Source organism: Macaca thibetana, chromosome 14, assembly GCF_024542745.1.
Source record: "Macaca thibetana thibetana isolate TM-01 chromosome 14, ASM2454274v1, whole genome shotgun sequence".
NCBI classification, from domain to species: Eukaryota; Metazoa; Chordata; class Mammalia; order Primates; family Cercopithecidae; genus Macaca; species Macaca thibetana.
The window spans coordinates 94,263,078-94,270,940 of record NC_065591.1 but is presented as its reverse complement, the minus strand read 5'-3'; the positions used below and the strand labels follow the sequence as shown (position 1 = coordinate 94,270,940).

At 39.8% G+C, this 7,863-nt stretch overlaps 1 non-coding gene across 1 annotated transcript; it reads right to left on the bottom strand.

Moving 5' to 3' along the window:
- Positions 1-3,280: 3,280 nt before the first annotated feature.
- Positions 3,281-3,388, bottom strand: LOC126936659 (U6 spliceosomal RNA). The gene has a single exon (XR_007719489.1). It is a non-coding gene; the product is annotated as a U6 spliceosomal RNA (small nuclear RNA).
- Between the last annotated feature and the right edge of the window lie 4,475 nt (positions 3,389-7,863).

The following is a 7,863-nucleotide window of genomic DNA, read 5'->3' as shown; positions in this document are numbered from 1 at the left end:
AAATCCCTCCTTTATAGCCTTTGATTTCACAGGGCAGGTGTCTGAGTTGCAGTGCCATTCTCAGGGAAACCTGACATCTTCGAGTCTAACTGCACTGCCATATTTTCCTCCACGTTCTCTAAGTAGTAACTTTAAGCAACTTTATCTGAGAGCCATCCGTACCAGGGTAAGAGATGGATTTGGGAGAGCTCATCTGATTTTCTGTCTTCCAGTAGATCAAAGACAGTTACCAACCAGAGGCAGAGCCCATAAAGATTATTTGGTCCTTCATCATTCTGTGGAAACAGCATCCAGTGCATTCTGCACACAATGGACTGAGCTGAGGCATCTTCTGGTTTAGGTGGACTTGGCTGTCCATAGCAACTGAAGTTCCAGTTGGAATTATTTCAGAAAGACTAAGTGTATTTATCATATGGAGACTTTAATCCACATTTGAGTCTGCTTCAATCAAGACTTTCTAAGCCATTTTCAACTCACTCCTGAGATTATGGAAAATAATTTGTGGGCCTTACACATTTTTGATTATGTACTCACCAGAAGAATTTCAAAAAGCTCTGCATTCCCTTGCCCATTTTTAACTTAACATTAAAACATAAAGCTGTTGTACATGTCAGTAATCTACAAAATGTAAACATAGATATTTTTGGAAAAAATTGATAGAACACTCTTTTAAATGTATTTGATGGATCCTAATACCATAGTAATTTGACATACATGATCATCCATGAAGCAATTATCAAGTCATCTTTAATAATTAAAAATATTTTATCATTGCCTTTTGTCATTGAACATTCCAATTCCCCTACAGAATGTTAATACATGTTTACACTGAACATCTTTTATGATCTCTCTGTCACATATCTCTGAAACAAATACATATTATAAATTGAAATCCATTTTTTTCTCTGGGATCATAAGGATCTAAATGTTAAAAAAAAAAAAAAAATTCTCTTTGGCCAGGCATGGTGGCTCACGCCTGTAATACCAGCACTTTGGGAGGCAAAGGTGGGTGGATCATCTAAGGTCAGGAGTTCAAGACCAGCCTGGCCAACATGGTGAAACCCATCTCTCCCAAAAATACAAAAATGAGCCAGTTGTGGTGGTGCACACCTGTAGTCCCAGCTACTTGGGAGGGTGAGGCATAAGAATCACTTGAACAGGGGAGGCAGTGGTTGCAGTGAGTCAAGATAGTGCCACTGCACTCCAGCCTGGGACAGAGCGAGACTTCATCTCAGAAAAAAAGAAAGAAAAATCCTCTTTGATTACATTATCATTGATATTGTTTTCATTACTTTTAAAACGTAATTGGTCAAGACAACATAAAAATATTGTAAATGTTGGCCGGCCGCGGTGGCTTAAGCCTGTAATCCCAGCACTTTGGGAGGCCGAGATGGACAGATCACAAGGTCAGGAGATCAAGACCATCCTGGCTAACACGGTGAAACCCCGTCTCTATTAAAAAACATACAAAAAACTAGCCGGGTGAGGTGGCGGGCGCCTTAGTCCCAGCTACTCAGGAGGCTGAGGCAGGAGAATGGCATAAACCTGGGAGGCGGAGCTTGCAGTGAGCTGGGATCCGGCCACTGCACTCCAGCCTGGGCGACAGAGCGAGACTCCGTCTCAAAAAAAAAAAAAAATATATATATATATATATAGTAAGTGTTAATAACTATTACAAATACAATTTAAGGGGGTTGCAGCTTGTATTTTAAGCAAGTGTTTCAAGTGTGCAGTCATGAATATTACCTATAGCTATAATATGTTAGGGTTCAGCACAGATTCTGTTCCTTTTTTTCATTTCTACAGATTATAAATGCTGTAAACCCTATTTCACAGAAATAAGTAGATAAGTAGATAGGCCCAGAAGAAACATTATTATGGCAATTTTTTCACAATTTAAAAAATATGTTTTATATTTCAAAAGTCATTTAGTGATCTCTAGTCGAAATATGTAATTACTTATCAGTAGACAACTCAATTTTGTTGAAATTGGTGGTTTAGAAACCACTGAACTTTTGGTACCCAGGTAGGGTTGACAGAGTTAGCAAATTAAAACAGAGAACACCTAGTTAAATTTTGATTTAATATAAATAATGAATGCATTTCTAGTATATAAATGTATTGTGCAATATTTGGTACCTATCTATTCTAATAAATTATTCATTAGTTATCTGAAATTTAGATTCAATTTGGTGTTCTGTATTTTACCTGGCAACCCTATACCCAGATATTAGAGTTATTCATTTTCTCAACACTCATGCCGATCAATTATTTCAAATCATCCAGGAGGCTTCGACACCCAGAGAAATATACCATTTTAAAACTCATGGTAGGTGAGAGGTAAGCCTGTCTTTTAAGAGAAGACAGAGAACCATTGTGAAAAGGGAGATGAGAAGACAAAACAACCCTGGCAAACTTCACAATTCTTGTTTTCAAGTAGATCAGTTTTAGGAGAAACTACATATGAAAGTTGAGAGTCAGGCTATTAATTCCTTAAAACTATTTGAGCTCCCACCTCCCTGTTGGTAAGTCTTTGTAAAAACCCAGGGGCACACTTACCCCAATTTAAAGACTATGGCTGGCCAGGCACATTGGCTCACACCTGTAATCCCAGCACTTTAGGAGGCCAAGGTGTGTGGATCACCGGAGGTCAGGAGTTCGAGACCAGCCTGGTCAACATGGCGAAAACTCGTCTCTACTAAAAGTACAAAGATTAGCGGGGCATGGTTGCGGGTGCCTGTAATCGCAGCTACTTGAGAGGCTGAGGTAGGAGAATTGCTTGAACCCGGGAAGCAGAGATTACAGTGAGCTGAGATCTCGCTACTGCATTCTAGCCTGGGAGACAGAGCAAGACTCCATTGCCAAAAAAGTAAATAAATAAAAACAAATAAAGACCATGGCTTAAGAAATCCTTGAATTGACTGAGTCCCACGTTTTTCAAACTGGTCATGAGAGCTAGGGTCAGGCCTACTAGGTTGGAAGCAAATTAACATGTCTCCTTTGCAACATTTTGCACAATTAAAAAAAAATAGTTTCTCTAGATAAATGTGTCTGGGCAAATGTGTATGTATTTGCTCACTGCGTTATTCTAGTACTAGTAGAGTGTCTGCTCAAAGGTGCTCAGTAAACTTTTGTTTACTGACTAACAACAATGGAGCCAATCTATCCAAACTATCCACTTAGGCTTTCTCTATTCTAAACCTGCATCCATATCTTTAATGGTGTAACATACCTTGCATTTTCTTTCTAACTCTTTGTATATCTCACATACTTTATAACAAAAGCTCCTCTTTTCCTTTCAGCATCTAGCTGTTATCCTTGCACAGGGGCCATGCTAATATTCTCGGTATGGTTCCAATTTTAGTATATGTGCTGCCAAAGCAAGCGCAGCCTAAATGTATTTTCTCTCCAAATACTCTTTTATTTTCTTCCAAGCCAGTGAATTCCAAGCTCCAAATACTCTTTTCACGACAGAAATACACAAGGAAACCTTTGAGGAAAGTGACAAGATAGACACATACTGTATAGCCATTACTATCTTCAGTTTTCTAGGTCTGTTTGTTTGTTTGTGGTTTTGTTTTTTCATTTTTATTTTTTTGAGACAGAGCCTTGTTCTGTCACCCAGGCTGAAATGCAGTGGCACAATCTCAGCTCACTATAACCTCAACCTACTGGGCTCAATCCATCCTCTCACCTCAGCCTCCTGAATAGCTGTGACTACAGTCATGGGCTACCATGCTTGGCTAATTTTTGTATATTTTATAGAGACAGAGCCTTGCCGTGTTGCCCCAGCTGGTCTTAAACTCCTGGGCTCAAGTGATCTATCTGCCTTGACCTCCCAAAGTGCTGGAATTACAGACATGAGCCACCACACTTGGCCTCTCAGTTTTCTAGTTTTTTTCCTACTGTCAGTGTATGAGCAAGGTGTGAATGACAGAGTTTTTTCACCCCATTCCTGGCTTGGAACTCTGACAATCCCTGAGAGCGATATGCTTTCAGTATCCTATTATTAAATAATCAATTTAAAAGTATGTTTCCCTTGGGGGGAATTATTATTAAAAATATTTTTTCTCTGGAGGCAATTTCACATAATGTTGTAACAACTTTAGTTGTAGCCTAATGCTTTTTCACTGTAAGTTTTTAGATTTTTATGTATAAAGAAACCCAGGAATCTAGAACTGAAAGTGAAAGTGAAATCTAACAGGGAACATGCTGTTCTGATTCCAAAGTAAATCTGAGAGTCCTTGTAAATGTTGAGAATTTCCTGGTCTGTTGATAACTTTATAACATCTTGCAAATAAAATACAATTAGATCAGCCTTGAATGAGCGCTAAAGACCAAATTTACAAAGAAACCTCCTCTAATGTAAAGGTGTAGTCAAGATGATGCAGTTTACCCCTCACAAATGGTGGCTTACTTTATTTTATACTGATAGTACTCTAATAAAATATAATTGATATCATGTAAAGTACACAGATATTAAAAGTGTGTAGCTTTCTGATTTTGACAAATGAATGTACTCAGTTAATAACCATCAACCAGATCAAGACCAAGAACACCTTCCATTACCTCAGAAAATTCTTTCATGCCCTTTTCCAGTCAGTACCAAGCTACAATGCCCCCACCACCCCTCCCCCTCCCACAATCACTGTTATGATTTATCACCCTAGATCTCATTTGTCTGTCCTTGAACTTTAAACAAATGAAATCATATAATGTGTACTCATACTGGCTTCCTTTACTCAACATGTTTCTTAGTTTCATCAATATTGTAATGTATATCAGTGATTTGTTCTTTTTATTGTATAGTAGTATTCCACTGTATAAATATATCATAGTTTCTTTTTTTTTCTTTTTTTGAGATGGAATTTTGCTCTTGTTGCCCAGGTTGGGGTGCAGTGGCACGATCTCGGCTCGCTGCAACCTCTGCCCCCCGGGTTCAAGCGATTCTCCTGCCTCAGCCTCTTGAGTAGCTGGGATTACAGGTGTGCACCACCACGCCCAGCTAATTTTTTGTATTTTTAATAGAAACGTGGTTCATCATGTTGGCCAAGCTAGTCTTGAAGTCATGACCCCAGGTGATCCACTGGTCTTGGCCTCCCAAAGTGCAGGGATTACAGGCGTGAGCCACTGTGCCTGGCCTACTATATTTTTCCATTTTTCTGCTAAGATACATTTGTGTTGTTACCTGACTCAATCCCTTGTGAAAAGAACCTATAAACTTTTTTTTGTTTGTTTGAGACAGAGTCTCACTTTTTTGCACAGGATGGAGTGCAGTGTTGCCGTCTCAGCTCACCGCAACCTCCACCTCCCAGGTTCAAGTGATTCTCATGCCTCAGCCTCCTGTGTAGCTGGGACTACAGACTCGTGCCACCACACCCAGATAATTTTTTGTACTTTTAGTAGAGGTGGTGTTTCACCATGTTGCCCAGGCTGGTCTTAAAGTCCTGAGCTCAGGTAACCCACCCGCCTTGGCCTCCCAAAGTGCTAGGATTACAGGCATAAGCCACTGCGCCCAGCCCAGAACCTATAAACATTTTAGATTTGTTTGTTTGTTTGTTTTTCTTTAATAATATAGATGAGGTCTCACTATGTTGTCCAGGCTGGTCTCAAACTTCTGAACTCAGGTTCAAGGGATCTGCCAACCTCAGCCTCCCAAAGTGCTGGGATTACGGGTGTGAGCCATGGTGCCTGGCCCATGTTAGTTTTTCTTTTGGTGAACCTATGAATTCTTCTTGTTGGCTAAATAGCTGGATATGGAATTGCCATTGAGTAGGTGTATGTTTTATTTTTATTAGAAATGGCCAAAAGTTTTACAAAGTCTTTGCACCATTTTACACTCCCACCAGCAGTGTATAAGAGTTCTAGTTGCTACACATCTTTCCCAAGACTTAGTATTGTGAGCCTTTTTAAGTTTAGCTCTTCTTTTGGGTATGTGGTGACATCCCATTATGCTTTTAGTTTTTCTATCCCTGTTAATTAATGATGTTGATTATATTTTCATATGCTTCTCAACACTTTAGATATCATCTTTTGTGAGGTACCTGTTCAAATCTTCCTCCAATTTTTAAATTGAATTGATTGACTTAAGGGAATTTCTTATCTTCCCTGGGTTGAGTCCTGTCATTGACATGTGCATTGTGAACAGTTTCTCCCCATTTGTGGCTTGTCTCTACTCTTTATTAATACTTTCCTTTGATAAGTAGAATATTTTAATTCTGTGAAGTCCAACTTACAATATTTTTATATTCAGTGTGTTTTATATCCTGTTTAAGAAACCTTGGCCTATCCCAAGATTATGAAGATTTTCTTTTAGAAGCTTTGTGATATTCACTTTTATATTTAGGACTATTGAAATGTAAAAAGGGCCAGGCGTGGAGGTTCATGCCTGTAATCCCAGGACTTTGGGAGGCCAAGGTGGGTGGATCACGAGGTCAGGAATTCGTGACCAGCCTGCCCAATATGGTGAAACCCCATCTCTACTAAAAATACAGAAATTAGCCAGACGTGGTCGCGCGCACCTGTAGTCCCAGCTACTCCGTGGGCTGAGGCAGAAGAATCGTTTGAACCTGGGAAGTGGAGGTTGCAGTGAGCCAAGACCGCCCCACTGTGCTCCATCCGGGGTGACAGAGCAAGATTCTGTCTCAAAAAAAACAAAAAAAAGTGGAAAAAGTTCCCTTGTCCCCCTCGCAGGGCTTGCAACAGGGAGAATGGCTCACTTCTTCAGTGCCCCGCTGCTCAAACCTCTAGGGGGAGCATGCAGACAGGCAGGCTATGGGGCCCTGACCCCACGGCAGTGTCTAGGGGTGAATGTTTATAGCTGAAGGCCTAGTGGGCATGTGTTACAGGGTGCTCTTTTAGGTTAGCCATCCATAGGCGGCTTATGTTAGCTCAATTAGACCCTTGCCTTTTCGCAAAGACAGCTTTCTGTATCTCAGGGTTCTTTCCTTGCTGTACCAGAAGAATAGGATCACATGTGGGGTTGGAGAATGAGTGCAAGGGTTTATTGAGTGGAAGTAGCTCTCAGCAGATAGGGGAGCCAGAAGAGAAATGGTTTTCCCCTGGAGTCGGGCAGCTCCGCGGACTTGGGCTTTTCTCTGACTGTCCCAGACGAACTTCGTGTGGTTCAGTGGTCAGTGGCCTGTCAGCCTCCTGGTGTGCTCCTATGCCAGTGCTTTCCTCTTGACGTCCAGCCTCCTGTGTGTCTGCCTGCTTGGGTCTTGGACAAACATTGGAAAACAACACAAGATCATTCTAGTCAGTATCTTCTACTTCTTTCCACAATTCCATAAACTGGCATCGATCTAAAGTATTTGCATATATATATTGCACAACTTTCATAACTGTATCCACTATGCTTTCTATGAGCCTGATTCAGAACACTGAGCACAAATGTTTTCAGTATGTATTTATGATGGATGGATGGATGGAAGGAAGGAAGGAAGGAAGGAAGGAAGGAAGGAAGGAAGACATCAATCTCTTGTTTTAAAATTTCATAAATTCATAACTAGCTGAAATTCTTCTTTGACAATATTAAAGGTTCAAATATTTCTATACCATGAGTTTGACCTTTTAGTTTACAAGTTGGCAACATTTCATAAATTTGGAAGTTCTTTGAGATGAAATATACCCAAAGTATTAATTGGGCATGACTTATCTAAAGGTAAAGGAAAACACTTGCAGTTTTTCAAAATTTTAATCAATTAACTTGATATTCTTAAAAAGGGCTTGGAGGCTATGGGCAATTGTTTGGTGGCATAATTTAAAATATCTTACTTTTTGTGAAATATCATTTTTACTATTTTCCTAATAATTTTCTAACAATTTCCATAACTATAATAATAATGTATTTTACCATGTCCC